Source organism: Equus asinus, chromosome 1, assembly GCF_041296235.1.
Source record: "Equus asinus isolate D_3611 breed Donkey chromosome 1, EquAss-T2T_v2, whole genome shotgun sequence".
Lineage (NCBI taxonomy): Eukaryota > Metazoa > Chordata > Mammalia > Perissodactyla > Equidae > Equus > Equus asinus.
This window is the reverse complement of record NC_091790.1, coordinates 201,326,876-201,347,836: the sequence shown is the minus strand read 5'-3', so window position 1 is coordinate 201,347,836 and position 20,961 is coordinate 201,326,876. Positions and strand designations below refer to the sequence as shown.

Sequence of the window (20,961 nt, the reverse complement as noted above, 5' to 3'; positions counted from 1 at the left end):
AGGAAGAAAACCGTCTTCTGTTGGATGGGGTTGCACAGAGTGGCTGCGGGGCTGGCAGGATTGGGTTGCGGGACCTGGCGTAGTAATGAGGAAGCGGGACGAGGCTGCCGCTAGAGAGATCGTTTTCAACATCAGAAGGTGCTGGGGGAGGGCAGGGACAGGAGAGGGACAAGCAACCAGGTTCTAAGTGGAAGTTCCAAGTGTTTATGAAACTGGAATAACAAACCTCTTTGAAGAAAAAAATACTAATTAAGAAATTTGAGTCTCTCGTTAACAAAAGGGATCAACTTTGATGAACAGGAACCTCGGAAGCACATCAGTGAAGGTAAAAGGAGTCTTGTTTTTTCAGGCACTTGTGTTGCACCCTGATAAGAGAACTCACAGGATACGGGATATTTACGGCCAGGGAGCTAGACAAAGAGCTATTTGCCCACTTATCAAGTTAGACAAAGTCTCGAGGAAGACTAGACTTGCCCATGCTCCGTCTTAAATGGCTGGTTCTTTGGTGTGTTTTCCTGTCATTCACTGTAAAGAAATTAAGACTTTATTGCTGTCATAGTTTTATTATGAGAACCTGTTTTTAGCCCATCTAAAGCATAGACTTCCACTGTTTATATAAACCTAAAGGATCATGAAATGTTTTTAAGTAGTTGTGAGGAACATCATAAAAGATGATTAGCGTAAGGGATAATAAAAGTTATGAATTGTACTTCTGAATCACATGCTATAATCTCTGAACCCACAATGAATTCAGAGGTTTTCTACAAAAATATTCAGCTGTTTGTTCTCCAAACCATAGAAAGCCATCACATTCTTTGATTTTGAAATGGTTGATAAAATTCACTGGTCATTGAATAAGACATAAAATTGTCTTTGATGGTTACACAACCTAAACTTACGCTTTAACATGTTGATATTTCATCCTCTGCAAACTCTCTCAGCCCCGTGAGGACCCCCTCCCTGAGCCACGGAGCCTGGTGGTTTGGCTTGGAAATAGAAGACCAATTGCACCCAGCCCCCGGGAGAACGCCTGGATGGAGAGGGAAATTAAGGAAACTAAGAAATGCTGCAATACCATTTGTTCCCGGAGTTGACTGTTAAGGTCAAGTTGCAAATGATGTACATATAAGGATGAATAAAAGGAGGTCCAGAACACAAGATGCCAGGCAGACGGAGCAGGATGAGGCCACCTCGGTCTGAGAAGGCTTCCTGAAGCAGTGGGAAAGCGGGTTCCCAACTTAGCTGCAAACTAGGAGCCCGGGGAGCCTTTACCATATCTGGGCTGCACTCCAGGTATTCTGATTTAATTGGTCTGTGTGGGGCCCGGGCAATGGCACTTTTATAGACTCTTCTGATGATTCTAACTTATGTTTGGAGTTAAGAACTGCCAGCTGTCATATTAAAGCTTCAACATTTGCTGGTTCTGGGAAAACATCTTTACATTGATGTCTAATGAGGAAGCAGAAGTTGAAATGCAGCACCAATTTAAAAGGTCAAAATTAGAAATACATAGGGGGCACCCAGATTTGAACTGGGGACCTCTTGATCTGCAGTCAAATGCTCTACCCCTGAGCTATACCCCCTCCTCTTGTGGTATAACTTAATTAATGTTTTTCATCTGTACAGTCACACCCAGACTACCTGGAAACCTGAGTTGCTACTTCAAGATGGACCTCTTTTGGGAGCTGCCAGGCCTGCTGCAGGGAAAACTCCTCAGGCTGCTGCATAGCAGGAGCCCAGCTCCCTCCTCAGAATCCCGCAGCCTGTGCCCTCCCGGCCTACAGCCCCAGCTTGTGGGCAGCAGCCTGGAGAAGCACTGACACTGACTTTTAGAATGGCCTTCAGAGTCAAACGCCTGTGTCCGTCATGGTGGATACCTAAAAAAGAGAAATGTGACCTGATCGAGGTGTCTGGCCAAATCTACGTAATGAGGGCCTGACCCTCATGGGCTGGCATTCAGTTCAGGGTACTTTCTACTAAAGTACAATCTAGGACACAAGATGACCCGCCCAACTTTCACTTCTTCAGTTATTATAGGTGGAGAATGATCCACTCCGAGAAATAGTCAGAGTGGCTGAGTAGATGTAGGAATCCCCAAAGGCATTAACAGACGTATGCTAACCTAATTCAAGGATCAAGAAATGCCACTAGAGAAGAACCACATGCGACCCAACAGCTCTCTGATCTGTGGGTGAAGCCGGGTCACATCTAGAGGAAAAACACACTTTGATTAGCACCTTTTCATCTCTACGTCCGTTGTCACGGGAGCTGGTAAACTTCTTCTGCAAATGTCTATTCCTCCGGCTGGAATGCCTCCCTCTCACCTGCCAGCCTTCCCCTTGGGGTCCTGGCAGCCTCCCTGGGAGGTAGCCCAGCAGCTTCTCCGCTCCTCTCCTGGCCAAGGGGCTGCGGAAACGCTGGCTTCTACAGTGACGCTGAAGTCCTCTGGATTTCTCTTTTCAGCCATGAGGTGGACCGCCAGGTAAAATTGAAAGGATTGATGAGCCTGCAAGAGCACGAAAGGACCCCCCAGAGGCCAGGGACTAGGCACCAGTGTGAGTCCAGGAAGGTGAGGACTGAGGTAGCAGGACACAGTGGCCTAGAGGGTCAGTGCTCCAGGGGCAGAGCCTCAGGCCCGTGCACAGTAGGGAGTCAGAAAGGAGTCAGCCTTGTTTAAAGACAGGATTTAGGAAGGGCTAAGCTCCTAAGGAGGGAGAGATTAGAAGACGCAAAAAGAAAGCAACTCTGTTTAGCTTTCCTTTGAATGACTATACCATGATTGATTTATCTGTCCCACTCTTGACGGACATCTGAGTTGTTTCCAGTTTGGGGCTATTAAGAGAAATGCTGTTATGAGCATTCTTGTATGTACCTGTACACTCTCTGAGGTGTATATCTAGGAATATATTTGCTGAATAATAGAGTGGTCATATTTTCAACTTAACTGATAATGCCAGACAGTTTTTAAAAGTGGTTATACCAAATTACACTACCACCAGCAGGATCTGAGAGTTACCATTGCTGCACATTCTCACCGACACTTAGCATCATCATAGTGATGTCTCATTGTGGTTTAATTTGCATCTCCCTGAAGATTAATAAAGTTTGAGCTCTTTTCATAAGCTCACTGGTCATTTGGATGTCCGTTTTTATGAAGTGCCTGCTGAAACCTCTTGTTCATTTTTCTATTGTGCTGTCTGTATTTTTCTTATTGTTTTGTGCAAGCTCTTTATATATTGTGGATATGAACCCTGAATCAATTATATGTGCAGCAGACATCTTTGCCTGCTCTGTGGGTTGCCTTTTTACTCTCTTGATGGTGTCTATTGATGATTGAAAGTTAATTTTAATAATGGACACTTTCATCAATCTTTTTCCTTGTGACAATGAGTACTTTTAAGGGATCTTGCCCTAAATTTTCCTATATTATATTCTAAAATTTCACTTTTAGTTTCATAATCACACTGGAACTGATTTTTGTGTATGGTGTGAGGTTGAGGTCCAGTTCCCTTTTTGTCTGTATGGATCCCAATTGCCCCAACACCAGTTATCAGACAGCTCAGCCTTTCCTTGCTGCTCTGCAGTGCCACGCTCATCATCAATCAAGTGTCTACTTATGCATGGGCCTCTTTCTGAGATATGTCTGTTCTCATCCATTGGCTTATTTGCCTATCCCTGCATTAATACCACATTATCTTTCTTACTGTGGCTTTAAAATAAGTTTTGATGTCGTGGAGAGCAAGTTCTTCAGGAATGTCTTAGCCATTTGGCCTTATGCATTTCCATATACATTTTAGAATCTGCTTATCAAATTACTTACACACACACACACAATCTTGGTATTTTAAGGTTGCATTGAAGTTCTAGAAAACGTAGGGAGAATTGACTGACATCTTTATAATGTTGAGGTTTCAAATCCGGAGTGGTATATCTTCTTATCATTTTACGTCTTCTTCAGTTTCTCTCAACAGTGTTTTATAATTGTTTTTATAATCATGTAAATTTATATAATTTATATGTAATATATATTTATATAATTTATGTACTTATTTATATAATTCTATATAAATTGTATACATTTCTGTATAATTATATATAATTTTGATTAAAATTACATAAGATTATATATAAAATAAATTATAATTATAAATGTTATATAAAATTATATATATGATGACGTTTTATAGTTGCACAGAGTTTTGCAAATCTTTGGTTATATTTATTCCTTGGAATTTGATATTCTATGCTATTGTAAGTGGGATCTTTTTATTTCGTTTTCTAAAATTTGTTGCTGGTACATTGAAATATAGTTAATTTTAATTTTGAATCCAAAAACCTTGCTAAACCATCTAATTCTAATGATGTGCTTAGAGGCCCTTTTTATGTTCTGTGTATACGACCATATCATCTGCAAACAACCCCAGTTTTGTTTCTCCTTTGTAACTGTAAGTTTCTGTTTTTTTCTAGCCCGACTGCCCTGGCTCCGACCTCAGTGCATCGTTGGACACAAGAGATGATAGTAGACATTTTTGTCTTGTTTTCAGTTTTCAATGGAAAGCTTCCAACATCCCACCATTAAATAGTATTTAATTCTACATGTTAGGGAGATACCTTGTAGCATCTTAAGGAGGTAAAAAGCTTGTCCTAGTTTGCCAGGAATTTTTTTGAAATCATGAATGTGTATTGAATTTTATTGAATGTTTTCTCCGTCTATTTTAGTGATCATGTGATTTTTCCCCCTGTAATCTGTTGTCTTAGTTTGAATTTTTCCAGAAGTAGACCTTGAAACTCGAACTTGAGTGCAAGTAGTTTATTTGGGAGACAAGTCTAGTAAACATTAGCAGAGAGTAGGTAAGTCAGACAGCGAGAGGAAGGAAGCAATAAAAGGTAGGATATTGGGCCAGTTGGCATTATAGGCAACTGGAGCTTAAAGCTACTCTTACGGAACTGTGAGAATGTGTAACATGCCTAGAGTCATCCTCCCCAAAGGATGAGGGAGCTACGGTATTTATTTACCAACTCCCGTCAGTCATTGGTTGAGGGCTGCTCTTGTGGGCAGAGTGCTAGCTCCTTAGCACTTTTAGCCTGTTGCGTGTCCTGGCTGCCTGAGGAAGTCCTCAGATATAAAGTTGCAGGTGCTCACAGTTGAAATTTGGGCCTGCATACACAGAAATGGTAAGTGCTGGAGGATTGTCAATGGGACACCAACAGCATTTGCTATATCCAGTAGTGTGTTGAATTACAGTGATAGATTTTTCTAGTGTTAAGCTAACCTTGCATTTCTGGAATAAACTTAATTTGGTTATTATATATTATTCTTCTTTATGTTATACTGAATTTGATTTACTAATACTTTTGTTTATAGTTTTAAAATTTATGTTAATAAGTGAGATTGGACTGTTGTTTTCTCTTCTTATATTACCCCTGTTATTTTTATATCAGGTTTAACTAACCTCACAAAATGAGTTGAGGAAGGTCCCACTTTTTTTGGCTTTTATTCTCCAGAAGTGTTTGTGTAAGACTTACACTATTTCTTTCTTAAATGTTTGGTATAACACATATTGAAACTATCTGTGCCTGGAGTAGTTGTTTTTTAATGGCAAAATTTTTCATTATGGATTCAATTCTTCAATAGCTATAGGATTATTCATGATTTCTATTTCTTCTTGTGTCAATTTTGGTAAAACTAAGCCATAGGATAGGGACACATACCACTGGGGTAAGTCCAAACTAAGATTTGTTAGAAGTTACAAACAATACATCAGGATGTCTGCAATTCCCCAAACTCTCTTTGTCCCATGAAAACGTCTTGGGCTGGACACAGTGGGACACATCCTACCAAGTTTTCCGGAAGAGACATTCTACCTCTGTGCCACATCATATATTTATAGGGAAGTTTGGAGGGACCACATCACAGTGGAAGATTTTGATGAAGGAAATGACGTCGCTGGAAGAAGACAGGAGAGTGTAGAGCTTTGCCATTAATTGCGTAGGAATTTGGCATCCTGGCACCTATATCAGCTAAAATCTTGTGTTTTCCCGTTGATCCAGCTTGGCCTTACTAAACCAACTAAAGTGGAGCAGTGAGGAAGGAGAGAGAACCAGGACTGTGTAGCAGACAAAGGATTCCTCTCTATTTCTGTAAGTTCTGTTTTTCTAGAAATTCTTCCATGCCATCTAAATATTATATTTAATTTATATATATCACACAAAGTCACTCATAATATCATCTTATGATTGTTTAATGTTTTTGGAAACTGTAGTAATGTATTCTTTATAATTCTTTATATTGGTTATTAATGTGTTCTCTTTTGTCAATCTTATCTGTGTTTTCATTTTTATTATTTGTTTCAAAAAACAACTTTTGCTTCATCAACTCTATCTCTTGTATATTTGATTTCTATGTCATTAATTTATGCTTTCATTAATTAATCTTTATTACCTTCTTTCTTATTCTTTTATTGAGTTTATTTTACTGTCCCTTTCATACCTTTTTGGGATAGGCGCTTAGTTAATTTTCAGCTTTTTTTTTTCATAATACTATAGATGCATTAAGGCTATAAATTGCCCTCTAAGTACTGCTATGTTTGCAACTGACAACTTTCAATATCTAGTATTTTCTTTAACATTTACTTGAAGGTATTTTCTCATTCCTAATTATCACATAATGGGGTTGAGGAGATAAGCCCTGTACACATATAGGGACGTAATGTGGCCTCATATTATTTGGCCCTGGGAGGGAGGCTCCAGGGTGGTTCCTGCAAACCCTCACTAATGGAGATCTAAACCTTCACTGAGGGCCCAGGTAAGATGCATACGGATAACTTTAGCTACCAAAAGTGCACATAAGTAAGGGGGCACCTGGATTTGAACCAGGGACCTCTTGATCTGCAGTCAAATGCTCTACCCCTGAGCTATACCTCCTCTGGTGCTAGTGTGACCTAATTAATAGCTTTCACCTGTGTGGTAACACTCAGGTCTGCAAAATTAAGTTATAGCTCCCTTCCACAACTGATTTTAGAAGCTGCCAAACCTGATTCCTAGTAAGACACCTTCCCCCAGCTCTGTAGCTTTCCAGGCCTTGGTCAATGGGTGGGGTTATCAGCAAGGAAAAAAGGAGAGAAGCTGCCTGAAGAACCTCCAACCCATTTCCTATTGCCTTTTTGATTTAGCCCAAGAGCTGGCCAACCGTCCCCAAAACTACCCACCTACGTGGCCTCTCAGCTCTTTGTCTTTCTTCCTTCAGTGAAGACAGAAATGGGCTCTAATTCAGGTGGTGTCACAGAGCTCCAGCAGTTGGGGCTTGTAGGAACAATGCTGCACTATTCCTGTCTCTCTTGTTAGAGTAGCTAAGCCAGGTTCTTGGTCTACAAAGTTGAAGCAAGTGATAAGTGAGCTCTGGCATGGGAGAAACCAGATCCCCAGGGAGAAATATCCACCCTATATGGAGAACCTGGACACTGTGATTTGTCCCCGTAGGTCTGACCACCAGGCCACTGTGGCAAACTGTTTCGGTGGGAAGGATTGTTGAGGGTGATAATTTAGGGTTACCATTTACTGTCTGTTCCTGGGAAGTCTGCTGTATCTACAGCTCTCTGATCTGCCCTGGAAAAGCCTAGCAGAATTCTGCATCAGAATTCCTGCTTCTCTTAGCGGACTCAATAGAGTTGAAGAAGTGAGTTATATGCAGAAGGAAAAAACCCCAGATGCCACAAGGAGGTGGGACACCTGTAATATTAGTGCAGGAAGGCATCGGAGAGGTAATCTACCCAGAGTACAGCTGTGCAAGAGCTGACCTGTGGCTCCCAATTTCAGGAAGGACAGTAATTGGTATGGATGAATGGAAAGTGGAATAGGAAAACCAATAGGGCAGGGGGCACCTGGATTTGAACCAGGGACCTCTTGATCTGCAGTCAAATGCTCTACCCCTGAGCTATACCCCCTACTTGGCAGTGGTGTCTAATAAGCACCTTTTACCTTCAAAGTCACATCTGGAATTCCTACAACACATTCAAAGTTTCTACTTATTTCTACAGAGCTGGTAAAATCAACAACTTATTCCTCCACAAACTCACCCCAGAGAGCTTATCCCCTAGTCCCCAGGGTCCCCCAATCCTACTCCTTCACATGCCTGCACCTTCCCCCCTTTCTTCAGTCTGTGGTCACAGCAGCAGCCCAGAGGAGCACTGACATTTACTAGTAGAAGGGCCGTTAGGATTTACTTGTCTGTTTTTCTCTTATTCTACACTACAAAACAGCGATTTGAAGAGACCTTGTCCAACTCTTTGGAGACACGTGCAGTACCTACATCTGAAGATGTCTCTCCAGTCTGTGCATCTGTGCATTAAACCCAGAGGGTGGCAGTGGGGGTGGTTGGCGACGTTGGCGAACTTCCCAGTCCCTGACCTGGATCAGGGAACTGTCCTGGGAAGCGTCAGGGAGCAACAAAGCGTGAGGACTGCACAGGGCCTCTGCATCCCGCCAGGGAACTCTGGAGCTACAGTGAAAGGCTACCCTGAGCTACACTTCCATCCCCAGAACATGGGTGCTTTTGATGTTATATTTTTTCTTTTTATTGAAGTATCTTGTGCAATTATTTTTAAAAGTCAAATCTTGTTTTTAAAGCTTATCACAAAAAAACACAGTCTTTTGTATCTCCTTCCTGCCCAGAGGCAACCTCTCTTCACTCTTTTGGCTGTTTCTTATAGTCTGTTTACTTCCATGATCTCAAATGATATAAATATCTCATAAGATGCTACATCTAACTTAATCAGGTTTAGACGTCAACTCACTCACTTTTATGAAGAGGATTATAACTCATGTGCCTTCTTCCCTTCTCAGTTTTCTAATAAAATTATCTCTCAATTTTTGGTTTAATAACTTTCTATGTTTCTATGTTTAGTATTTTCAATATTATTAGTTAATAGTGTTCACAGTGCTGAACAGAGCTAAGAATTCTGGTAGAACTTTTTGTTTTTCCTAAAGTTAGTGATAGCCTCATGTTTCAACTGCTTAGTTTTCTTTGAATATTTAGCTGAGATTTTCCACAACCTTTAATCACTCCATAAAATACCTTTCAAAACATTTTTATCACTGTGAAAGCTGTCAGATAATTCACATTTCCACTTCTTGTTTCTCAGTGGCTGTCTGGCCTCCTCCTACCTCTGGTCTGGTTCCCTGGAAAGCCTCCTACACCCTTGCCTGGAGGTTCTTTCCACCTCTCTCTCCTCTGTGGGGGTCCTGCTTTCCTGGATTCCAAAACCTGAATGTTTCTTAATTTACTCACTTATTTTGGCAGAAGAACTCCTCCAATTGCTTTCTGTGACAGGTGAGTGTAGGTACATTTTTTAAGAACTTGCATGTCTGCAAGTGTCTATAATTCTACCCACATTCTTGATTAGTAGTCTGGATGGAGAAATCATAGTCCCTCATACTGTGAAGGATTTTTCCTATGGTCTAGTGCCTAGTATTGCTGATGAAAAGTCAAATACACTGTGATTCCCTCTCCTTTGTATATCACCTATTCTTTCACTCTTTAAACTTTGAAGAGCTTCTGTCTAGCCCCGGTATTCTGTGATTACACCGTGACGTACTTGGTGGGGTCATTTTTTATTCATTGTGCTGGATACTTGGAGCATCTTTTCTAATGGAAACCCATATCCTTTCATTATGGGCGATTTTCTTGAATAACGTCCCCTCCACATTTTTCTCTTTCTGAAACTTTTATTAGTTGGTTTTTGGACCTCCAGGTTTCAACTTCTAATTTTATTATTTTTATCTCTCTTATTAACTATCCCTTTGTGTTTTTGTTTGTTTTACTTACCGGGAAACTGCCTCAAAATTTTTTAAACTGTCTCTTGAATTTTTTATTTCTTCTATCCTTTTTAAAAACATTTCTAAGAGCCCCTTCTTGTTCTGTAACTAATTCTTTTTTATATAGCATCCTCTTCTTGTTTCACAGATGGAATATTTTCTCATATCTTTCTCAGAATATTAATTAGTTACTGTGAAGCCTTCCTCCACTCCCCGTCAGTAAACAGGTGGACCGGTGATGGGCAGTTCTGCCCACTCAGGGATAACAACCAATCAGATTTTCTCTTTTCAAGATGCTTAACATAATAAACACAGAGAAGGGAAGAGGAGCTGAAAGGAGAAGAGGAAATCTAAAAGATGTACAAAGATTGGCCATAAAATAAATGTGTATGTTGAAATGATTATTGAACAGAAAGGGTGAGTGAGGTCGTATAGGTGTTTATAGAGGAAAGACCAAGTCATTGATCAGGAGGGGTATCATAAGCTCCTGTAGGAGAAAGGGTGGCCTTAGGCCTGAGTCCTAAAGCTTTGTTGGTGATGTCGAGAACCGCGTCCCAGGTTCCTCAGGCCCCAGCTATCTGGCTATTCCTGGATCCTCAGGAAAAGCGAGTGTCTCCTTTTTTCTTCTTACCACAAGCCCCAACCTGTGATGGAGCCTGAGAAGCTCCAGTCTTTGTAACCCGGGTGTGACGTCATCAGGGCGAAGGCTGGCTGGCTGCTCCGATGGGGCCTCCCAGGCAGGGTCTCAGGATGATCACCATGATAACGCCCCATCTTTCTGCAGTGTTTGACTTTTCCTCCCCAAAACTACAACTTCAAAAAAATGAAAATTATTTCACAACTATAGATCTGTCCAATCGTAGGACTGTTCACGCCCTGATTGAGGCTCCCCCTTCCCACATCAAGACAGGCAGGAGGGTCTGTGGTGAGACTGAAGATAGAGGGGAGGTGGCTGGACACCTGTGAGCGTTCACCTGTGCTGGGCAAGAGCCTTGTGACCTCTGCCCGGCCTACAACAGAGTCCTCCTCTCTAGAGGTCGTTTGGATCCTGCTGCGTGCGATAGAAAAACACGAATAGTCCCTGTGCCTTTGCCCTTTGTAAATGTCTCTAGCCAGCCACAGCTTTCTGTAACCATCAGCTTCTCAGGTCGCAGTTCCCGGTAGTCACACCTAGTTCTGAAGATTCCTTATCGTCTTGATTAAATGCAGGCACTTTCTAAGTCCCCTTCAGTGGGGCACATGCACAAACCACCTCTTGTGTTGGGCGCCCTTTGCAGAGGGGCATCCCCACCAAATCCTCAGGGGGTGAGCTCATTCCCAAAGGATGGTAGCTCCCTAGCTACCAGAAGAGCCAAAATGAAATCCAAAGAAGTGGTTCCAGCTTCTCCCCCCAACTCCCTCCTGACAGCTGAGGACTTCAGGGCTGAGGAGGGCCTGCTGAAACTGCCAGAGGTGGGTCTGGAAGGGGAGCCAGGAGGCTGCTTAGCCCTGGAACAGGCCTGCTAGCAAGTTGGAAGCCACTCCAAGAATAAAGGCAGAGCCGCAAGCAACAAGAACCTGGGCCTCAGTTCCCAGGGGAAGAGAAGCTGCTGGGCCAGGCCAGAGGCTGAATCCCACGTGCTGCTTTCAGTCTGCACACACGGTTCTGAACTTCTCGTTACTTTGCCCCTGCTGGGCAGTCTGGTCCTGAATCTGAAAAGTCTGTAATAAAAACCACACGAGCCGGAACCTTGCCGCAGCCCACCCCAGCCTGGGGTGAGCTCCTCATCCCAGCCTCCTCCTCCCTCCTGGTCCTACTCACGGGGCCCTGGGCCCACACCACATCTCATGTCTCACCTCTCATTGTAAAGTCCTGACCGATGCGGCTTCCCAGAGACTCATGGCCAACCTCAAAAAGACACTTTTGTGCCTTGGGCCCTCAGGAAATAAGAGCTGATTGAACAGTAGCACTCAGTGTTCCTCCAGAGGAAAAGGGCGCGGTGACCCGGGTGCGATGCATGGGTTTTCCACCAGGCCGTCCACAGAGCGGAGTGACCTGGCCTCAGCGAGAGATGAAAATTGATGCAGAGGGCTGAGGAGAAAAAGAGATGTCTGGAGGGCTGCAAAAGGATGGAGGGTCTCAGTGGACTGAAACCGAATTCTGAGCGTGAATATAAAGGCTTTCAACCCCCGACCTCCGGCTCCCCTCCGAGTCCCTCTCCCACCCTCCCTTCTCCACTCCCTGCGCTCGGTCCCCAAGCACCTCAGGACACCTCAGGAGGCAGTTTACGTCCCACCTTTGCTTATGCTCTTTCTCCTGCCACGATTGCCCCTGCTGCATCTCAGGGAGAGCCAGGGAGGCTTCCGGGAGGAGGCAACGACTTCCTTCCTCACTCTCCAAAACTTGAAAAGAAACTGCCTTGCCCCTTACAACATGATGGTATTTGTCTCTTGGCTAATATTTCATGAGTAGGCAGATTCCAGCTACAATTATATTACTATAGATGATTATTATTCCCTTGTTTGGGGGAAAAATTTGCCAGGGATTATGCAGGATTGGTTTCAGATTTTTACTCTTAGGAATTGTTGCTTTCGAGTCTACAAAGAGGTTGAGTGGAGTGAGGAGTCTCCTGATGTCCCAAATAAGAATGTCAAGTGGAATAAAATAGGGTGATAAATTCACACACTGAGGTCTGGTACGGCTGCAGGAGTGAATTGGCTGGAAGCCCCCTATATGGTCGTGATATGGGTTATTGACCTGAAATCAGAATGTCTTCACTGGACAACTGGTCCACCATCCGGTGCTGCCGCAAAGAGTAACTGAGCGCTAATTAGTACAGAACTGAAACCCTGCCTGCCACGCTTCCTCCAAAACCCCACCACTCAGCGTTAAAGGACTCCTGAAAGCAGGCCACTTGGTTCATCTTCCTGAGAAAACATGTGGCCGCTCACTCACCCCAGGGGGCCCTGAGAGTCTCTGCTGCTCAGATGGGAGGTGGACGTCCCACAGTGCATTTCTGTGTCCCTGTTCGAGGCAGGTGACTGGGGCCCTCCAAGAACGCAGGGGGCAGGGAAGCAGCCCCCAGGTGTGACACAGGGCCTCATGACTGAAGTGGCTGCAGCCCCTCGAAGGGAGTAGCCATTTCCTGGCACCAGTGCACTCCAGGAAGAGCCCCCTGACTGCCGTTCCTTTGGCAGTTCACTCTGTGCAGACTCTGCTGAAGCAGCAGGGACTGGTGCCCTGGGGGCCTGCTGGGAGCCCTGTGCTCAATGGGGGGGCAGCCAACAAGGGGTGTCAAAGCTCCCATTTCCCCCATGGAGATGGCCATGTGTGGCGGAGATGGGACGTGCCCATGGCAAAGACGACAGCTGCAAGGCTCTAAGGATAAGCGTTAAGAAGGGGACAAGGCAGCCCTGGAGAAGTTCACCTGGGGCTGCAAGAAGCTAGAGAGGCTTTTTGGCAAAGATCCCAACTGTCTTTCCTCTCTTCTCCCCTTGCAGGACTCAATTCCACAGGACCCAGAGGGAAAAAGGCATTCCTTCAATAAGTGAAAAACTGCAGGCGGGTAGGAGGCAGCGGGCTTGAGCTGGAGACCACTTGCTCCTCAGGCAAACGCTCCAGCCCGGCTCGCACCCTCGCTTGCTGTGACTCGCGAATAAGCGCCCGCGCAGCCTCATCGCCGCTCTGCTTCTTTTCCGTCAGCCATGGGAACAGCTCCGCTGCAAATGAAACCCGTTCCTGCTCCCCTTCTCCTTCCCCCCACCGACCCCCTCCCACCTGGCAGCCCGGAGCCCTGCCGCCTCTCCTCGCCCCCTATTCATGGTGAAGACATCTAAAGCCACTGAAGTTATTCTAGAAGGGCTTTTAGAATGATCCAGAATAGTGGTTGCTAAATCTGGCAGCCCAGAAGAATCATCTGGTGTTTCTGTGACGTGGATGGATGAAAAGAAAGAAGGGTGCTGTTGAAAAATAAACCTCCAGCCCCAGCTCAGACAGAACGAGTCAGAATCTCTGGAGACGGGGCCCAGGCGAGGCGGGTGCTTGACCACACTCCCAGGGGTGCTGGTGCTCGGGTGTGTGGAGTCCCCACATCACCTTAACAAACAAGGTGGTCATGGCTAGAACCACATTTCTGGTTCTGGGACTTTCCGTGGCCCCAGCCCAGGAGATGACCGAGACTAGATTCCTTTCTACTCCCAACTGTGCCACCCCAATCTGGGGAATGAGATGAGCCAACCCGAAGGTATGGGGACTAAAACCAAACTTACTTCAGGGGCACCTGGATTTGGACCAGGGACTTCTCCCCTGCAGTCAAATACTCTACCCCTGAGCTAGTCCCCTTGACTGATGAGGAGTTTCTAATAAATATCTCTTCATCTGTGTTGCAATGCCCACATGCCCTGTGCACTGACATCTCTATTAATTCTTAGAAAGTTCTAGAGACAGGGAAATGTTGCCTCACAGCAAATCCTCACCTTTTGACCCTCTTCTCCCACATGGCTCTCCCCTCACTGTTTTGGCCCCCAGAAGCCTTCTCTGCTCAGTCTTACAGTCTCATCGTTCTTAGTACCACTCAAAGGCGCCTGTGTGAAAACCCATTGCTAAGGACCGCCCCGCCTTCCTCCCTCTCCTCAGCAAGCTCCGTCTACTTCAAACTTGCCCCCAGTCCTCTCCCCCTCCCCCGCCCACATCCCCGACGCCTGGATGCACTGGGGGCTTGCTGTCCCTCTCCCCGTCTCTGCTCCTCTTTCCTCTTACCACAGCTACTTCCTGGCTTTCCGCAGGGTCTCGATGGAATCCAGGCAAATTATTTGAATATTTTAGCCTGAGAGGCCACAACCCCCATCCTGGGGCCCAGGAGGCCACCCCAGCTGCCCCAAGGGGCCTCAAACTAGAAGGTCAGCGCAGCTGGAGTAGCAGGAACTGTGCCCGAGAACCAGGACTAGAGATGCCTCTGCTGGACGAAGCCCTGCCTGAGGCCTAGCACTGCAGACCTAGAAAGTGAGACTGGCCCTTGCTACCGCCACCAGCAAGATCAAAAGGCCACACAGACCCCAAAAGTGTAGAGAAAAGACACCTGCCCAGAGGGGCACATGAGGTCCCCCCAGCCCTGTCCGTCAACGGGAGCCCCAACGCTGCCACCAGGTACTTGGCTGAGGACCTGCAGAAGTGGTGACTTCCTACCACCCTTTTCACCAGCCCCCTCACGGCCCCACTCCAACTGCAGGACGTGCTTGCTCCCTAGCCCCCTGCATCTCGGACTTTCCCACCCTGCCGTGCTCTAGGACAGCGCCTGACTGACTGTTCCAGAATCCTCCAACTCCCCCTTCTGGACTGTTACTCCTCCCAGCTCATAGTGTGCAAGGTCTTATTTCGGTAATGATTCCCTTACTCAATAGTACTTACAGGGATTCTGCTGCTCTCATTGAACACTGACTGGCACATCTCACTGGTTTATTTTATTAACTTTTTCATTCGTGTATGAAACACACAAAAATGCTCAGATCATAAGTGTTCAGTTTTATGAAGAATAAAAAAGAAGTATACCTGTGTCAGCTCACATCCAGAGCAAGGAATAGAACTCTACTCACAGGGGGATGGAAATGAGATGCAAGGGGGGCAGGGACCGCCTCGTCTCTGAGCGTACATTAGATGTAACCTCGACTTTTGAATCATTTTAATGTTTTACATTTCCAGAAATAATGCAATAAGTGTGAGGCGAACCTAAAAATAAACATAAACCAAAAACCTAATGGTATATCACATTGATAACATGACCACAAGGAAGAAAACACCCTCAGTGGCATACATCTTAAGGAGAAAAAGAGATATTGAATTACAATGAGATATTGAACTTTACTTAGTAAGTTGTTTTGCTATAACTTACAGAATTTATTTTTGAGCGAATGAGTAAACATATTGATATTTTGGAGAACCAGGGTTCTAATCGTGAGAGACAAGAGATATAAATATGGAATGCAGGAAGGCAAGGAAGAACTGTGGAGTTGAGTTGGAAATGTCAGAAGCAGTGTGAATACACACGCACATGTGTGTGCATACACACCACACACACATACCTTTCCTAACTCTGTCTTCTGAAAGGGGCTAGAAGCAACAACTCAGTTGCAATGAGCATTCCTAATGCCCGTAGCGTGGTTATTAAATACCATTAAAAGGGAACCGGAACTCTTGGAGAAGTGGTGGATTCCAGGGCGGACAGAAAACCGAAAAGGTGAACAATGGAAATTCTTGTGCCAGAAGGTAGGGAAGTTCTCAAAAACTGGTGAGGACGTGTCAACAGAACACAGGACCAGCTTGAAGAGGCTCAGCGTTAGCTAAATTGAGGACAATTTGAGTATCGAAACAAATAAAGATAGCAATGTGTCATAGCCCATTAAAGAATCCGTGAATCTGTATTAAGGTTTTTCTTAAATTTTAGGTGAATAAAGGAAGCTCTTCTTTACAAAAAAAAAAAAAGTCAACTAATAAATGTAAAAGCAATTGCAGAAATATAAAATCACCATTTTGTAACCATCATTGTAAAAATTGGTTGAGGTAAGAATCATTAATGTTAGGTGAGAATCATTGGAGAACAGGATGTAGAAAAATCTGTCAAACATCACTTTAACTGAATAATTGAATTAATTGAAATTCAACTTCATCAATAGTGGAACAGACTGACATCGTTGCCTCTTAACGTACAAGACTGAGAGAGGCATAATATCGCTAATGTAGGCATTTTGCTGAAATATTGAACTTTAATCTAAATAACAAGGAAACAAACAGACAAATCCTTTTCCCAAAAAGTAACCACTATCCCAACTTTTAACACGTTTGGGCCTAGTTTTTAGCCTCACATACTCTTTCCCCCAAAGCCGTGTCCGTGAGACCAGCCATGCTGCCGCATGGATGTTGACTATGGAGACATTCTGCAAAACAGCTAGCTTGGACCTCTCTAAAACATTGATTTCACGAAAGAAAATAGAGAACCAGAGAACCATTCTAGATTAAAGTGACCTAAAGACACGTGACAGTCACATACAATACATGAGCTTTGATGAGACCCTGCATTGGAAACAAAGGATAACTATCAATGACATTATGGGGACAATTGAAAAATATAGAACATGGATGGCATAAGAGATGACTGGCTTATGTCATTGATAAACTTCCTGAGTGTATTGTGATTACGTAGGAGATTGCCTTGTTCTCAGAAAATGAAACATTTAGGGATGCCGATGTCTTCAACCAACTTTCTAGTGAATCAGAAAACATGCAACACACTTACATATGTATATGTATATCAGAGAGAGCAACTATGGCAAATGTTAACAATCGGAAATCCAGGCAAAGTATAAGGATTTTCATTGTACTGTTTTTATAACTTTTCTATGGACTTGAGATTTTTCAAAATGGTTAAGTTAGGAGAAAATTATTTTTAAAACTTAATTTAAAAACTAAAAGAAGACTAAAAATCATTACCACCACCCCCAAAACCACCCCTGTGCATCCTGCCAGTCATAATGTCCTCTCTCCAAAAGTAACCACCATTCTAGCTTCTGACACCATTTTTGGCCTATTTCTGAACTTTAGATGTCTTTCTCCCTTTATTAGGTTGGTGATCTCCAGCCGTGCTGCTGTATGTAAGAGCGGTTGTTCACTTTCATTGCTGCACAGTATCCTGCTACATGAATATTCATTAGTTATCTAAGCAACTTTTATCTAAGCTACAGTTGAAGGGCGTTTAGGTTGTTGCCAGCTTGTGGCTATTAAGAAAAAGAGCCATGAAAATTCTGGTATACGTCTTTGATAAACACATACAGGCCTTTTTGTTAGGTGTATACTTAGGAGTAGAATTGCTGGGTCATCAGCATGCAGCTGTTCCGTTTTAGTAGTTAATGACACACAATTTTCCGAAGTGGTCATATGTACCAATTTATTGACCATTTGGACATGGTCTTAAGTGACATGCGTGCTCCAGTCCCATTAATCTATTGGATTATCTGACTTTTTTCTCGTTGATTTGTAGGCATTACTTTCATATTACGATATAAGTCCTGTGTTAATTATATGCATTTCAAATATCTTCTCTTTGACCTTAGCTTTCTTAACAGTGTCCTTTGATGAACAAAATGCTTTATTATAATGGGCTGATTTATCAGTCTTTTCCTTTATGTTCAGTGCTTTTTGTGAGCTCTTAAGTAAATCTTTACCTTTTTACTAGGTCACAAAGATATTCTTTTATGTATTCTTCCAGAAACATATTGTTTTATTGTTTAACATTCAGAGCTGCGGTCCACCAGGAATTGATTTGGGTGTACTGCGTGACAGTCGAGAGATTTTTTCCGTATGGTTCTCCAGCTAACCCAGCAAGGTTCACTGGGAAAACCATTCTTGCACTCGCTACTCTGCAGCACCAAGTTTGTCATCGATGGGGTGCCCATGCATGTGTACGTCTGTTTCTGGACCTTCTATTCTGTTCCACTGATCTACGTATTACTCACGCACCAAGGTCACACCATCTTTTTATCATAATAGTGTACCTAGCGGCGTGAGTCCTCCAACTTTGTCCTCCTTCATGAGTGTGGTTCTGCTCCCGGCCTCCTGAACATCCATAAAAATTTTAGAATCAGCGTGTAAATATTCACAAAAAATTATGTGATTTTGGTTGAGATTACTCTGAATCTATAGATGAGGATGAGAGGAGAATTGATATAGTTACTATATTTAGTCCTTCATTCTGTTAACTTAGTATATCCCACCAGTTTTTAGGTCTTTGGTTTTTCTCAGTGATGTTTTTCATAGAGAGAGATTGTACATCTTTGATTATTTTTATTCATCACTAGTTTTTTTATGTTATTGTAAACAGAATTGTTTGAAACTTTTCTAACTTTTTAATTTCTACCATAGAGAAGTATAATTGATTTTTGTATTTTCATCTTGTATCTAGTGACTTGGCAAATTCACTTGTTAATTCCCACAGCTCATCTGTATATTTTTTGGATTTTCTGCACACATGATAATATCATCTGTGAGTAATGAAGGCTTATTTCTTCCTTTCTTATCATCTGTGCTCTTTATTCCTTTTTCTCTCCTTATTGCACTAGCTGGGAGCTTGGAAACCTAGTTGAATAGTAGGTAACTCTGGGTGACATTTCCTCTTTCCCCATCTCAAAGGAAAACCTTGCAGTATCTCCTTGCTAAGTTCTCTGATGTCCTTTATAGAGTACTAACGTTGCCTTCTATAGAAGGCTGAGGAACGGCCCCCAAAGATATCAAGTCCTAATCCCAGAAGCCTATAAATGTGACCTTATACGGGAAAAGGGGTCTGTGCAGATGGGATGAGGTGAAGGATCTTGAGCTGGAGAGATTGTTCTAGATATCCAGGTAGCCTTAAATGCAACCACAAGTGTCCTCATAAGGGAGAGGCAGAGGAAGATTTGACACAGACAAACAAGGAGAAGGTGATAGGACACAGAGGCCGAGATTGGAGTGACGCAGCCCTAAACCAAGGAATGCCAGCAGTCCCCCGAAGCTGGCAAAAGCAGGGAATGGATTCTCCTCTAGGGCCTCTGCAGGCAGCGAAGCCCTGCTGCCACCTTGATGTTCGCCCAGTGAAACTGCTTCTGGACTCCTGGCCTACAGAAGTGTAAAATAATAGATGTGTGCTGTTTAAAGCCCCCGCGTCTGTGGTTATTTGTTCCAGTAGCCACAGGACGTCCATGAATAGGATGCTAAGAGTTTTTATCATGAACAGATGTTGAATTTTTCAAATGCTATTTCTGCGTCTATTGAGATGATTATATGATTCTCCTCTTTTATTCTATTAATGTGATGAATTACATTAACTGATTTTCAAATGTTAAATCAACCTTGAATTCCTAGAATAAATCTGATTAGTCACGATGTTTTATCCTTTCAGATACTGCTGGATTCACCTAGCTCATGAGAGAGATTGGCCTGTAATATTCCTCTCTTGTCTTTTCAGGTTTTAATATCAATGATACATTGGCCTCATAAAATACGTTGGGATATACTCCCTATTTTTCTAATTCTCTGGAAGATTGTATATAAGATTAGTATTACTTTTTCCTTACGTATTTGGAAGAATTCACCAGTGAAGCCAACAGAGCCTGATGTTTTCCTTCTGGGAAGGTTTCTAGTTAGAGAGTCTATTTAACAGACAGAAAAGCATTCAATTTTCTATTTCTTCTTGGTCAGTTTTAATAAATTATGTTTTTCAAGGAATTTGACATTTTCCTTGAAAATTACATCTGATTTTTCAGATTTCTTGACATCAAGTTCATAATTCCTCTTTTGTCTCTTTGATGTCTCCAGGATGTGAAGTGCTCTCTCCTCTCTCATTCCTCATATTACCTCTGTGTGGCGTATTTCTTTTTCTCTTGATCAGTCATGCTCATGGCTTATCAATTTCATTAGCTTTTTCACGGACCAGCGTTGGCTTTGTTGATCCTGTCTATGAACATTTGTTTTCTGTTCTTATCTTTATTATCTCCTTCCGTCTACATTCTTTGGGTTTAATTTGTTGTTCTTTTTCTAATTTCTTGAAATGGTTACTAGTATTATTGATTTTTCTAATGTGTGGATGTAAGGATTTAAATTTCCAAGTATGATTTGAGCTGTAACACGCAAACTTTGTGTATGTTCTGTTTTCATTATCATTCATTTCGAAGTATTGTCTAATATCTATGAGTTATTTAGAAGTGTATTGTCTCATTTCCCATTCCCCCATGCTTCAGACATTCTGATTCCTGTCTGGAATGTTCCTTGCCCCACCTTGTCTGCCCAGCAAATGCCTACTGACCCTTCCCTGTCCGGTTCAAGTTGCATGTTTTGAGAAGCCTTGTCTGACTCCCAGGCAAGACTTAGCACTTCTTCCTTCTCCTGAATGTTGTTTTCACACTCATGCCCTTGTCATCGCTGGTTTGCAAGTCCATCTCCCGCCAGACCCTGAGCTCCTTGAAGCAACAACTGTATCTTTCATCATGATGCTTGACCCAGAGGAGTTTTTGTTGAACAAATGAATTTTCACACTTGTTGTCCTAGGACATTTATAATTTCAGATATTCTCTTATATCTTGATGAATCTATAAATTGTCCCAGATTTTTCTATTTGGGGTGTTCAAATTACATCTCCCAGACTATCC

General features: G+C 43.1%; 3 non-coding genes across 3 annotated transcripts; all 3 read right to left on the bottom strand.

Moving 5' to 3' along the window:
* Window positions 1-1,511: 1,511 nt before the first annotated feature.
* On the bottom strand, window positions 1,512-1,583 carry TRNAC-GCA (transfer RNA cysteine (anticodon GCA)). The gene has a single exon. It is a non-coding gene; the product is annotated as a tRNA-Cys (tRNA).
* A 5,269-nt stretch (window positions 1,584-6,852) lies between these two features.
* On the bottom strand, window positions 6,853-6,924 carry TRNAC-GCA (transfer RNA cysteine (anticodon GCA)). Its single transcript has one exon. It is a non-coding gene; the product is annotated as a tRNA-Cys (tRNA).
* Window positions 6,925-7,871: 947 nt separating this feature from the next.
* On the bottom strand, window positions 7,872-7,943 carry TRNAC-GCA (transfer RNA cysteine (anticodon GCA)). The gene has a single exon. It is a non-coding gene; the product is annotated as a tRNA-Cys (tRNA).
* Between the last annotated feature and the right edge of the window lie 13,018 nt (window positions 7,944-20,961).